This window comes from Calidris pugnax, unplaced genomic scaffold, assembly GCF_001431845.1.
Source record: "Calidris pugnax isolate Ruff unplaced genomic scaffold, ASM143184v1 scaffold28, whole genome shotgun sequence".
In the NCBI taxonomy this organism is placed as follows: Eukaryota; Metazoa; Chordata; class Aves; order Charadriiformes; family Scolopacidae; genus Calidris; species Calidris pugnax.
The window spans coordinates 19,543,253-19,557,579 of NW_015090842.1; the positions used below are offsets into that span (position 1 = coordinate 19,543,253).

A 14,327-nucleotide genomic window follows, 5' to 3' on the forward strand; every position below is an offset into this window, starting at 1 on the left:
AGTTGCTTTGGCTGGGTTCTTTAGCTAACGTTAATATTCCAAATTGTAATGGCATCTAAAGTGTACTATGTAAATACTTTGCAAACACCATCCGGTTATGGGTGAGATAAGAATTAGATGTGAAGTCCTCATAAATTAGGCTTGGCTTTCATAAGAAAGCTTTGCCATCTTATTCTCTTTGAGGGGGAAGATGTGTGAGTTTGGTGCGGTGGGGATAACTGTGTGCACAAGCTGTGATGTGCTTCTCTGACTCAGAGTACAAATACCTTGCTCTGTGCTGGGAAGGCTTCTGGGTGAGTTAGGGGTAGTCACTGGTGACACCTTTAGTATCTATGGTGCCAGCTGGCTCACGCAGCTTGACAGGGAACCCAGCTCATTCACGGGATGTGGGAAGGTTGTGCAGAGGAACTGTGGGACTTGTTAAGATGCCTTAAGTTTGCCCCATCCTCGGGTGAAAGCAATGTCTCTTTATTTATTCCCCTCAGGCTCACTTAATGGTCTGTATCTGAATCCCAAGCCAGGCTAAGATAAAATGTAACCATTCATTTATAAGTCAAATCAGACAGCAATTATAACACTTTTCTAACACAAGTAAGAAAAAAATGTTAATCTGATTGCATTAAGGTTACAACGGGGTTTGTCTTTTTGTCCAAATGCAGGGTATTTCCCATTATTTTCCAGGAAAATAGCAGTCAGGGTTTGAGTCCGTAGTCTTTCACTATAGCACTCTGTACATTAAAAATGTGTTTAATATATTTATCCTATTCCAGTAGTCGGAAGTAACTCATTACAGCTTGAGACCAGATGAAAAGTGCTAATAGGATTGGCGTAACCAGTCCCCATTCTCTTTCTCCTGTAGTATAACCATGTTATTGCTTTTTCTCTTTATAGTTTATTCCTCCTCTCTGGCAAGCAAATTCTGTCATGCTTTGTAATTGCATCAATTTTGGAACAGCTGTAATGTTGTATCTATATAAATAAAGACATACCAGCAGAATTTAATTTTCTTGGACTATCTGCTCATTTTTTCTTGCCTAAGCAATCTCCTCCCTCCAAACTCTTTCATCTGATGAGTTTCTTCTCTCAACCTGACTCCTAGTCGTGTTCTTTGGGCCATTTATCAAACTCTTGGCTTACCTTGAACTTTTTTATTCTTCCTTTCTTCCTTTTAAGACTTTGTATCTTTCCTTTCTCTCCCTCCAAAAAAAAGATTGGTTTTCTGCATCCTGTTTTCTTTCTTGGATGTCTTACCTTATCCTTCCATTTTGATTCTTAATCCGAGCTCTTCATCCAAGTTTCAAGTTGTTCAGTGTTTTCCTTCTCATCACAATACCATGGCCTGACCAGCTCTGACTTTCTCCCACTGTCAGACCTGCTAGATTTCTTAGCACAGAAGAGGCCAGGGCCAAGTGCTTATCGGGGAAGTCTGTGCCACAAACTAGAGCAAATTAAGGATGCCTGGAAGCTGCAGGTCAGCCGGGGACAGTTCTTCATGTGGAGCTTTGTGTTGCTTTAGTCAGCGGAGAACAAGTAGACACAACTTTCACATGCCAAGGTGCTGGCACTGGAATTAAACACGTCATTAATGATGACAGAAACATGGGAGATTTTAGCTGACAAAAGTCTCTGCTGAGCTCTTGTAAAAGGCATTCAACTTTTTTTTTTTTTCCCAACGTTTTCTTCCCAACCCGTTGGTGCTTGTGTCTTGCACTTATATTTGCATTAAGGGAACTTGTTTTGCTGATGTTTATAAGATATGATAAATATATGTAGGCTTTCTTTTGTATATGAGCAAGTTGCTTTTAAGCTGCAGTACAAGATGCAAGTTAGAAAAAAACAGATCTGTAATCTGTGATTTACACCAAAGATTTAAAAAGCCATTTATTTGCATTAGAATTGTGAAATACTTTGTAATGACAAGAATGCTGTTTTAAAAATGGGGATAGTATTTATGTGTCTGACAGTCTCATGCTTTAAACACATGGATTGTACTATGCCTGTCTAAATGAAAATGAATACAAATGCAAATCAATATCCTATTTTGCAATTTGGCCTCCTCCAGCTGGATTAGAAATTAATTGTTGTGCTTGGTGGGAGAGAGGAAGTTGTTATGAAACAAAATATCGATTTGTATTAACTTTTTACTCACTGTTGGGAAAACCAGTATGCTAAGGGCCAAGTTTGGTGAAAGATAAATACTAAAGAGCTGTGAGCAGATGAAAATTACTTTATTTAAATAGAAAAATGAAATCTTTTCCAGCACTTTTATTACACAAATCCAGTTCACGATATGCATTGCTATTTGTTTCTGACTTAACTTCTCTTTTTGGTGCTCTTAGCTTTGCACCAGTAACTTCCATCTGTGTGATTACTGCAATAAAGTACTTGTCATTTTCTGGTGTGAAATAGCTGTATGTTAACCAGTGTCAGAGAGGAGAAGGGACGTTGGTCAGTAGAATAATATAGAATAGAATATTTCAGTTGGAAGGGACCTACAATGATCAGCAAGGCCAACTGCCACATCTTTGGGTGCTTGAAGGCCTGTGTGCCTTGGCTTGCTACATGATTTGTTTTGCTCTCGAATGTTATTTTGTGGAAAGCTAGAGTATTTAATTTCCGATCTGTGAAACTGTAGTTCTGCATGTACGTTTGATGTATTATTTAAAATAAAGATTTTAAGACAGTACATAGCTTCAAGCCATTAATCTATTAGTGCCTGTCATTAATCTATTACTAATACTGTACGATACCTGTTGCTAGGAGACTAAGCTTCTGACAAATTTGGCATCATCTGTTGTGAGTACATTTAATCAGCTTATTTCCAAATGTGAGGTAATGAAGTAAGTGAAGCATCATGCTTTGCATTGTAAGTCCACTGATTTTAAGGAAGCAAATTCTGTAATGAAATTCTCTTGTTTTCAGCTTTTTTTGAAGCAAAATGTTCTAAATAGCAGATACCTGTCTCTTTGATCTCTGCTTTCTTGGGAGTATGTCCCACCTAATCCATGTCATCTGGAAGAATCTATTTAACTTGGTAGAGAATCTGTAAGATAATGCTGACAGTTTTCACAGGGAAGGAATAAATAACTTGGTAGAATGGTTAGCGAGGAGAAGGTGGCAGGGGGAACTTTTGACATTCACATTATGTAGAAATTTTGTGTTGCATTGTCAGGAGACATAGAAAGTCTCCGAGCACTGTCTACCTTGACCTTTCTAATTTGATAGGTTATAGTCTTACCGTACCCACCTACGAAGACTTTTAAACAAATAGCTGCCACGTTTCTGACTCTTAAATGAATGATGGTCATTGCGTGAATTTCCCACCTTTCCTGCAGTTCAAATTGTACATAATAAAATGACATTTACACTTACAATTTGCTAGAATGAGATTTTACTGTTACCTAAAATGGTTGGAGTTCTTCACAGGACTTCATCTGGATAATTCTTATGAGCAAAAACACATAAGCATTTTAGAGCTGGTGGGCACACGATAAGGATCTCTGAGGGATATGTTGATTTTTCTTACTCTTGTCTTTTAGCTCTCTGATCTAAATGACTTTTTTTCTTGTTAAGACCGTTGAGCTACCAGCTACTCATTAGCACCGTTCTGGATGCAAGGAGTATCCGTCCTGTGCTCATTCACCACAGTGAGTCAGTTCTAGATGTGAACTATAATAAGGGTAACTTATTCTAAAATTGATGATGTATCTGCAGCAGACACCATATAGAATCTGCCTGTACCACATGCCTGCAAGACAATTTTGGGGCAGTGGCAGCTATTAAGAATTTGCCTGTACCAGAAGTGTCTTGTTGCCGTACTGCAGAGGGTTTCGGTGTAGGATCGTTCCTCAATTCCTCTGCCATAAGCACAGTTCTTACTGTGGCTGATTCGGCAGTAACAGAGGAGGGAGCATCATGTAATCCAAACGGACAACTCAGTATTACAGCTGAACAAAGGTGTAAGATCAAAAATAAAAGAAATGTTAAATTCAAAAATAGTCTACTTAAATAGTTCTACGGTTCTAGTCACTGACAGGCAAACAGTAACCTCCTGTGTGAGGTTAAATGGAGACCTGTGAAAGAAAGACTGAATGTCAGCTCTGTTTGAAGTGATTGCAGGGCTTGAAGTCATGACTGAAAAGCTGTAATGGAAGAAAGAGTAAACTAATTGAGCTAAAGTAAACTAATTTTGAACTATTTCGAAAGTTCTGAAACAGGAATGTGTTTTCAAAAAGCCTGTCAAACTCTGCCTGAGTTCTGGTGGAAAAAACTAGATCCTTTCATGTAGGTTATAACCCAGCAATGTCAGAGATGATCCAATAAATTAAAGTAATGAAGGATTGTCTAAATGAGTGTATGTTTCCTGGCCTGTTGTTCTGTGGCTGGCACCTTTTCCCAGGTGTTCTGCATAGGCAATTTATGTAGCTATTTTAATAACAAGTATAGTATCAGAATTCTCTCCTTCTAAGCCCAATAAACAGCGCACTTTTTCTGTATTTCATGACCCTTCCTATTCTTCTGGCTTTTCACTTTTCAATTTTTATTTTTGTCTTGAATTCTTCCCTATTTTGTACATCACCAGAAGGCAGGCATTAGCCCAGCTCTAACTGCCTCCTGTTGTTTGGTGACAACAACCCACAAATAAATCTAGAAGGCAGAAGGTAAGTCTTAGCCTGTGTGAACTGTGTAGTGGGCTGTATTGGGAAAGACATTGACCTTTGGATGAGATTCTAAAAATACATATCTTTCAAGAACAGTTTGGTGATTATTTAGGCATCTTCTGCTCCAGAATCCCCAAAACAGATACTAAAAGCCGTATTGATGCACGTACTATATGTTCGAATATTCAATCTAGAAAATACAGTAATTAATGTGAAAAACATTAATTGACATGCTGGACTACCCAGTGTTCTGCTTTTTGTATCATGCATTTACTAAAGTGTGGAAAAGTAGTATTTTTTTTCCAAAATAAAACCAATTTACGTGTTTGTTTTTTTTTTTTTCCTATAAGTTATGTAGGAATAATCTATTTCTCGTTTACTAAAGTGTGGAAAAGTAGTAATTTTTTTCCAAAATAAAACCAATTTACGTTTTTTTTTTTTTTCTATAAGTTATGTAGGAATAATCTATTTCTCTCAAATGCTTATCAAAAAATTGCCCATAGTATAATTTGGCATCGGGAGTTGGTATTTCAGTAATAGCACTTTTTTTTTTTAAGTGCAAAGAGCAAACTGCAGATGGCTGGTGTATTGTGATGGCTAGTTAAATGTGACTGGGAATTCTGCACTCTGTGAAGTTGTACTATCAGTTTAACCGTATTTCAGCTATGAATTGATCTCCTTTTTTGGGTAGCTTAGAGCGAGACTGGACTCTGAGCTAAAACAGTCTGCAAACTATGCCTGAAATTAGTATTTTAAATGTTTTCAATCCTGTCTGCAAGCAGTGAGTGTGAGATTTCAGAAATAGACATCTAAGTTTTTACACTTTGAAGGATGTTCTGTATGTTGTGTAAACATATGGCACAACATGACCAATAATGCAGTGATTATTTGCAATTACTTGTTTGCTTTAGTCCTTTGCTGGACTTGGTTGTCTTTGTGATGACCTTTTAAATTGTTTTTAAAATTAGACTTGTGGTACTATCTAATAGTTTATTAAAGTTTGTTCCTTTTATGTCTCATGATTTTTTTTCAGAATTGCAAAGGCCTGTGCTATTTTAAAGTCTTCAAACCAGTCTGCTCGATAAGTTTATTTAGCAAACAAGGAAGGAGGATGCTTTTTTGATGTGCGTGCTCTTCCTTCTCACTTGATGGAAAGGCACATCAAATAATCAAGTGATAGGAAATAAGTACTGCAGTTCAGGAAGGGGAAGTAGATGTTGTGTTGGTTTAACATATTTAATTTTAAAATCAGACATTTAGCTTTTTGTAGCATTATAACCATTGCAGAACCAGATGAAATAATTTAAAAATTCCTGTGTGTTGCTAAGACTTTCTGAGCCAGTGGCTGGGGCAGGGCCTAATAGATCTGGATGGAGTTTTCTTACACAAGTGTCTCCAGTTTCTTTTAAACAGCCCATTGAAGATTACAGGTCAGCTCTGCCAGGCCACAAGGAGTGACTGTGCTCAGTCTGACTTTCAAATAACTTCTCTGAACTCTAATTTCTTGGGTTTACGTGTATGGTTTGTTTCAGGCTTTTCAAAATGCATCTGTTGATGAATTCATGATCAATTGTACCACTGGTGTTAGTCTTCGTGTTTCTTCTGTTTCAAATTAGGTTCATCCTCATGCCTTTGGATTCCCTCGCTTTCATTCCCAGGTCACTGTTGATAGTTGTGCTGTTCTGTTGGCAGAGTAGCCCTTCAACTTTTAAACCAGTGGTCTTCCCAGTTCTGTAGGAAAGCAGCTGCACAGCACTCAAAAGTGAAATTCTTCTGGAGGAATGTCTGAAGAAAAAAGTTTGGTCCTTCAAAGCAGTGCACTGGTGCCATACTGTTGTCCAAAAGATTCCTAGTTTGTGGGTCACATCTCTGTAGTCTCAGAGGCAAAACATTTCAAAGGCGTGGTTTGCTTTTTTTCTTTAAATGAAATTAAAAAAAAATATTATTTTACTTTATAAGTAGACTAAAATTTTATCTGTGAAAGTTCTTTTCCTTAGTTTAGGTTTCATGGTGGATTATACCATGTCTTTACTCGTACAGTCTTTCAAAGTAAAAGTAAAAATACCTAAATCAAGAGCGCTTTATCTTTCCTTTCACCCCCATATAAAGGGGCCTTCATTCTCCTCCCTACTCCCCGTACCTTACACCCTTATCTTTGGGGGGGTTCTAAGGAATACAGAAGTCACTGAAATGCATCCAGCTGTCACAAGACTATCAAGGAGGAAATAACTAGTTGTAACATGCTTTTCCTATCAAGGTGTTGGAAAGCCTAGGAAATGTCCATCTGAGGGACGTGCTTAGTAAGTGCTTCTGGTGCTTTACACAGCTGTGTGTTTCCTTCCCCGTTCATGTTTGAACTGAGGATTTTTATGTGGTGCATTTGGTGAAGCCAGAGTTGTTAATCAAGTCTTTCATTCATTGTAGTTGTCCCCAGTTTTTCCCCTGACATTTTGTATTTCTGGACTATGCCCTATTTTTAGAGGCCCGTTTGTGTGTGAAAGCTTTCTTTCTAATCAGCCTACTTTACCAATCCAGTAATGCCATAAGCAGTGAATTAATTGTGCAAAGGCGAAGGAGCACTGAAGTGTTGATAAAATCTTCTTCATCTTCAATTAGCAGGCAAAGGCACATAAAAAATAAAACATGAGTATTAATCCCCAGTGAAAGTTTAGTTAAACGTGGCGATTTCCTAATAAATGCTGGAAAGTTTTGCAGGAAAATTGTTTTAAAAATACAATGAAATGGGTTTTGGCACTGTCTAAATGTTGTTAGTATCATGCTATTGCTTGATTGCTGAGCATTAAACTTCACTAATTAAATGATTTTTCACACACACCCCAGCCCCCCCCCCCCCCCCCCCCCCCCCCCGCCGTAACGCCCCCGCTCCGCTTTTTTTTTCTTTAGTTATTTTAGTCTGAAAGAATGGGCATGGGAAACCCTGACATCACTGCTGGATTCAGTGACACTACTAGCTATTGGGGCTTTTGTGAATAAGCAAAAGGGGATTTGGTTCAGAAAAAGAGAGTGTTTCAAAGTGATAGAAGTACCCATTTACTGTGAAGTGTCTGGTTTCTGTTGGATCTTTTTCTCAAGTCCTGTTATGGGTCCTAAGAAATCACATCTCGTGGATAAATAACATTTACACTTGAATGCAGATTGGTAATACTTGGCCTGCAATAATCAATGGAAAATACAGACAGAACCTTCTTAATTTAAAAAAAAAAAAAAAAAAGCAGGGAGGTAGAATCTTTAGCTACTAGAAACTAAAAAAACCTCTTGTCCTAAGCTTGTCAAGTGTTGCAAGCTTTCCTTTAAATCAGTGTGGAATTGATGACACGTGAGTCAGATATGCGCCTGATATAATCTGCATTTAATCTGGAAAAATGCTAACTTCTTTTCTCCAGGTTGATGCCTCTTATTTCATGTAACCTATTTGCTTTCTTCAGCAAGGAAAAGGTTCCCACCCCTGCCACAAAATTTCAAGTTTAAATGCCACTGTCTTCAGTGACCGAGTTAATCTATATAGTCTTGAGCATTACACAGATTTTTTTTAAGGATTTTCTATAAGTGTGTTAAGAATGTATCAATGTTTTTGTGATCTAAATTACAGCTTCTTGATGATCCAAAAAACTCTGTCGTTAACTTACTGTCACTGTAGTTACTTGGTAAAAATTGTACCTCAGCATTGCCACGCATGCAGGAGTTCACTGTATGCAGTATAGTAATAGGGCTGGAACTGCTTTGGCGCGAAGCCCTTCTGGCTTATCCTGTAGTGACCTTCAGTCTTTAGCCTTCCAGCTTTAGTTTAACTTACGCATGCACTGACCTTTGCTATGGAAACGATATAGAAACACAAAAACAACTTGGCTGAGTTTCCCCGGCAGAGCAGTGGGTGGTGTATCCGTGTTGGGTTACAGAGGAGGGTTTCTGGAGGTCAGCACTGACACTGTGCAGTACCTTAAGTTGTCTGCAGCACCCTGGTTGCCACTCCTGGGAAAGTAGTATAGCTTTTTTTTTTTTTAAAAGTACAATTAGTAACTTTTTTTTTTAGTGTGCAGGTCTAGGATTGCACATTAATAGAGTAAATGCTGGAAGGTATACTTGAAAATGCACCTAGTGCTCAACCAGTAGTTTAAGTTACAGCCTTTCTGCAAGTGACCCATGACTGCATCTTGGGCAGGCTGATCCTGGAGTAATTTATTGTACTGCCTCCTCGGGGGGGTGGTTCTGCAGCACTTCCCTGCAGGTTGTAAAATGCTATTCATTTAAATACCTACAGTCTGTATAGAGACATTATGTTCTTATATTGTGTGTTCTTTACTGAGGTGAACTAAAGGTACAGATACTATGGTTTTCATTATGTATTTGAATAAAATGTGATCTTTTCTTTCAAGTTAATTATGTAGGTATTTTCATTGAAGCAATTTTTTTTTACTGACTTAAATGTGTGGGCTGCTCAACATACAGAATTGTGCATAAAGCAGATGAGGTAACAAGAAAGTGTCACCCTGCAGTAAAGAAACTAGGAACAATCAACATTTTTTGAATAAGAACAAAACTGTATTTAAAAAAATATGTCTATTTTCTGGGTTTGAAGTTGATTTGGGGTAGTAAGTCTCCTTCGTTATTCACAAGACAGGTGTTGCATCAATAATAACAATTCAGGCTCTAAATATCATCTTTCTTTTGGGGGAAGAGATGGCACCATTCCCAAGAAACAGAAGGTAATTCAGCCTCCAGTGGGGACCAAGTGTGGTGGGCAGAAAGTTCTGCTTTGCTTACTACATAAAGGTTTTGTGTAGGGAGAGACATCCAAGGCTTACTCTCACCAGGATTCTTCATATAATGGATTTCAGGACACTTCCATACTCCTCAGCAATTTTACATTTTACTCTTGCAGAATTTGGAGAAATGAGTTGTCTTGTTAGACAAGATTTGAGGGGAAAATATACAAAGTTGTGCTTTAGAATTAATAATAAAGGTGGGGGGGATGTTGCTTGTTTTAGGTTTTTTTAATCAACATGATGTTTTTGACAATCTCTTCAGGTGCCTCAAAGTTTTAGCTAGCACACAAGGCTGTCTCATTAGCACTCGTAGCCTGTTACCTTTACTGTCTTTTTTTTTGCTGCTGGAAACATGAGGACACTGTGCAACCTGCTCATTGCTCAACTAAGACTGAAACGGTTCCTTTTTCTGCAGCCCCCGTTACTGTGATCAGGCCCTAAATCACACTCTACAATGTGGGGGATGGGGTTATGCTCTTCTTCCTCCCCCGCCCCCCCAGTTTACTTAATCGTCACACTTACTTGCACACATTGGTTCTGTTTATGGCTTTACATTGTTTTTCTTTTATACTGTTCTTTTATTTTAAACCTTGAATAAATGCAAAGTATAGATTTATAAAGTCTCTGCTACCTTGCCCATACATTACTACTCTGCCTAACCATATATATATATTGCAGTACTTTTAACAGGACTTAATTGCAGGTCCTTTAGCTCTGCCTAACCATATATATATATATTGCAGTGCTTTTAACAGGACTTAATTGCAGGTCCTTTACAGGAATTCATTTGAGACAAAGCTATAGTGTGAGCATCCAATTGCCATAGTGTAGGGGGGGAGGGGGAGAGACCTTGTTGGCTTGTTTGTTTCTTTAGAGACTGGTTTACACTAGCACGGCTTTTAGCTATGCATGAAACTGTCAGGGGGTTGTCCTGATGTTATTACAGATCATTTCTAATTATGAAATGCCTTACTGATATGTTTCTGCATAGGTCTCGTCTAAATTATTGCAGAAGTGTATTCTGTTGCATTATAATATTTCTCCTTGTAGTTTCCTTGGGGCATTAAATCTAATTTAATATATAAACCAGAAGGAAGGTGACTGAAGGTGGTACTACCATGTGGGCTCTTGTGGGGATCTTATGATTTCTTCTGAAGCTGTAATAACGTAGTTTCAAATTCCTACTTTGGTACAGCTAATGTAGTGAGACAGTCACCAAGCACACGAGCTTGTATCACAAGAGCATCAGACAGAAAATGCACTCGATAACCCATCAATATGGAACTAATCTGTTGGTGGGGTGGCACTTTTTGTCACACTTGCCCACCGCTTTCCCCTCCCACAACGGGCTTTGCAGAACTGTGTCCTCTGTAATAGCACATCTGGGTGAACTCTGCTCACGAGGAATGAAAGCAAAACCAGCATTAGACATGGCTTTGAGCAATTCAAATATATATATAATTCAAATATATGGCCATCGTAGGCAATACCATTGCAACTGTTGGCATGGGGTGTATTTTGCTTGATGAAATTTAAGCTCCTGCTCTCTGTAGGCTTCTGCAGAGGACAGTTTCTCCTCTGCCTGTAGATAAACCAGCTTCATTTTACAATTATGCACATGCACCCACCCACCCTTCTCTCCCCTGTCGATAGTATCTCGAGGATGGTTGTGTACATGTCCATTGTTAAGGAAAGGGAAGATAGCTTTAATTAGAAATTAGCTTTGTCAAAGTGACCCCATTTGGAAGTTATTCAAATTTTTGAATAGGTCTGGCTTGTAATTTATATAATTCCCAGTATTAGAGTGAACGCATTTAACAAACGTCACGTTTAGGCTCTATTCCATTGTGTTAAGATTTAATCTGAACTCTGAGGAAAATGGGTGGTGGAGACACTGTGCTGAGAGCTTGGGAGAAGATGGCCGCTGTAAATGCTGAACAAATACATGTCCCTAAATATTTTTTTAACTCCTAAAATAATCATAGAAAATATTAAAATATTTGTTTGGGTTTTATAAAAATTAATATATATATATCTCTTTTGGAAATATGTTGGCGTCCTGCATCAAGTATAAAATGGAAGGTATGGGTTTGTGTATCCAGTGGATGTAGGTGTCCCTGTACTCCACTGTCAACACAACAATAACTAAGAGTAAAGTTTGTTGTGTTCCTGTAGTTTGCAGGTGAGTTCTGACAGATGAAGGCAGAGAAACCTGTCAATACACTGATGGTCACAGGAGGTTCATTGTCTCCACTGTAACATTTGTAAATGCTTGAATATCACATTTATTGTCACATGAATAATCAAAGTAACACTGATAATCTAATCTGTCTCCACACAATGGCTGAGGGGTTTTTGATTTGGTTTGTCGGAGTTCTTTTGTTGGATTTAGCTCTGTTTGTACCAAGAGCTCCAGGGAGAACAAAAAGATTTTACATTTGACAAAACAAAAGCCTGCAAATAAGACGTGTGTATATATATATAAATGCAAATAAATGACATAATATAAGAAATCAGTTAGAAATATGTGATAGGTCATTTTGTTTGGTAAAAGCTGCCATGACTTCTAAAGATTGCTTGGCTTTTTGTGGCAGATATTTTTCCCTCATTATAATGAGGGTCTGAAGTGGTAAGGATTGTTAAATCCATGAGGAGATGTGACTTTGTGATTTTAAAGATATGAAGTTGGTTTGTTCTGCTTGCCCCTGTGTCCGTGAATTCTCGATGGTGGCTGGTATCGGGGGGAGGCAGCTGAGAACTCATGGAGTTTAAGGACAGAAACCGGTCTGTGCAACCTCCTTTGTAGTCTGTGTGCAACACAGTACAAATGGACTGCACGTTTGATGGTGAAAGTTGAACAGGACTGGCCAACTAAAGACACCACAGCTGGGAGATGTTGTGCCTCTCCTGAGAAGGGTACAAGGAGATCTGAGGACAACAGAATTGAGTATTCTTTGTCTGCAACTGTGAAAAGCAGTGCTGTCTCCTCACTGCAGTCATCATCTAGAGATCTCCCAGCCCAGAAAAGCAATAGAAGCAGTAATTCCGAACAGTTTCCTTTCTTTCCTCTCCATTCACTTAAAATAAAAGAAATTAAAAAAAAAAAAGTGGCACAGGTGTTTTCTCTGAGAGCACTCTCATAATGCTGTGAGCGTAACAAATAATGTATTCCCTCTATTGACGTTTTGTGTTCAGCTGCTCAAGAGTTGTATGTTGTTGCTCCGTGACAGTTACATGCTGTAGCTTGTAGATTTGCTGCATGTCTCAGGAATTGTATTAGATTTTGTGTGTGTGCTGGATACGAAGAGGTGAAGAACAAGCCTCGGTTGTTGTTCTGGGTTTGAGTAAGCTTGGTTTTATTTGTCTTTGGTGGTTGAGATTTCAGCTTCTGAGGCTTAAGCTCACTGAGCAAGTAGGAAGAACATAAACTACAATTAATGGAGGGGAGGTATGAGGATGCTGTTGTATCTAGATGGATTCATTAATGAGTATTGTATCTTGGACAAAAGCATTTGTATAAGGCTGAAAGCTTTGAAAATGGCTCTTTAGAGTTCCAGACTTCTGTTGGAAACCAAATTTCTGTTTTTGATTGAGAGAGCTCTCATAAAAGTACCAAGACTGGGATGTGCTGTCACAGCCATCACTTTGCTCTAGAAAAGAGGCGTTCATTTGGTGTACGTGAAACTTGCTGTCAATAGTAGTGAACCAAGACACACATCTGCAGCAGTGCTCCTCATCCCTGGGTGTGGGTGTGCTTTGGGTTTTGTTCTGCTGGCTGCCCCCGCGGAATTACTCTGGTAAGTAGGTTAAATTGACATGGGTTTGTTTGGTTTTTAAGTGTTAGCTCTGTAAAGAGCTTGGACAATATTGTGTGACCAAAGAACTCTCCCTAGAGACAAAAATATTGACGTGACAAAACCACATTTAAAGGATGAGTGTCTGGTCCTCCCTCTGGTTTGAGCATAAGTTGATGCTGAAGTCGATGAAATGTAAAATTGCTGCGTTGCTTTTTAGAAATGACATAATTGCAGCGTGCCTCAGTCTGCCCATTGCAGGAAGGTGAAGGAAGCTTCAGGCTTTATAAGACTTACTTTATAGGCTTCGGATTTAAAATTGCAGTGGCTAAAGGAAACTTGCATGTTACTATTAGTTAAATTTGTTTCCGTACGTATGTGGGATAATATGTTAGCAATGTTCTGTCATAAAACTAACCTTTTCTTCTAGAACTTGTTTATGTATTTTTTTCCTGATGTTTTAATGTGGCTTTGTGCCTAGAACTACTACTGTTAGCCCAAATAACAGGCAGTTTGACAACTGAGTGCATTGGTGGGTAGTCTTATATACCAGAAAAGGAAAGATGCAATAATTAACTTTTATCAAATGTTGGTTTCTTTGCCAAAAACAAATCTTATTTGATTTTTTGGCTAGGAATTATATTTTCTTTATCCTAACATAATACGTTTGCGTTCACAGAACCTCTTAAGTCCAAAAAAAACTTGTTATTGCACTCCATTAGAGGAAAAAATTTGCGTTCACAGAACTTGTTATTGCACTCCATTAGAGGAAAAACTAAACTTTAAAATGTTTTTAGTATTTCTAGTAACTAGGTGCATCTTAGCAAAATTGGTAATTTGGCTTGCATTGAAAACAGTATCAGAAACATGCCTATAACACAGCATAGTTTTGCTGTAGAAATTCTGTGGATAATAGTATTCTTTTCTTGTTGGGAGATTAAAAAGTACTAAAGACATTTTGATAACCATTTGTTCTGGTAAGTGTCATTGCTGATACTTGTATTGATGGATGGGTGCCCGTACTCGGTGTTGTGATTTCAGAAGAGACTAGAGATGTTTGTAATTAAATACTGCTCTTGGGCTCTTAA

At 38.3% G+C, this 14,327-nt stretch overlaps 1 protein-coding gene across 1 annotated transcript in view; it reads left to right on the forward strand.

Annotated features, from left to right (window-relative positions):
- The window catches only part of NFATC3 (nuclear factor of activated T-cells, cytoplasmic, calcineurin-dependent 3), a 68,228-nt gene that overhangs the window by 23,803 nt on the left and 30,098 nt on the right, over positions 1 to 14,327 (forward strand). The window lies entirely within an intron of this gene.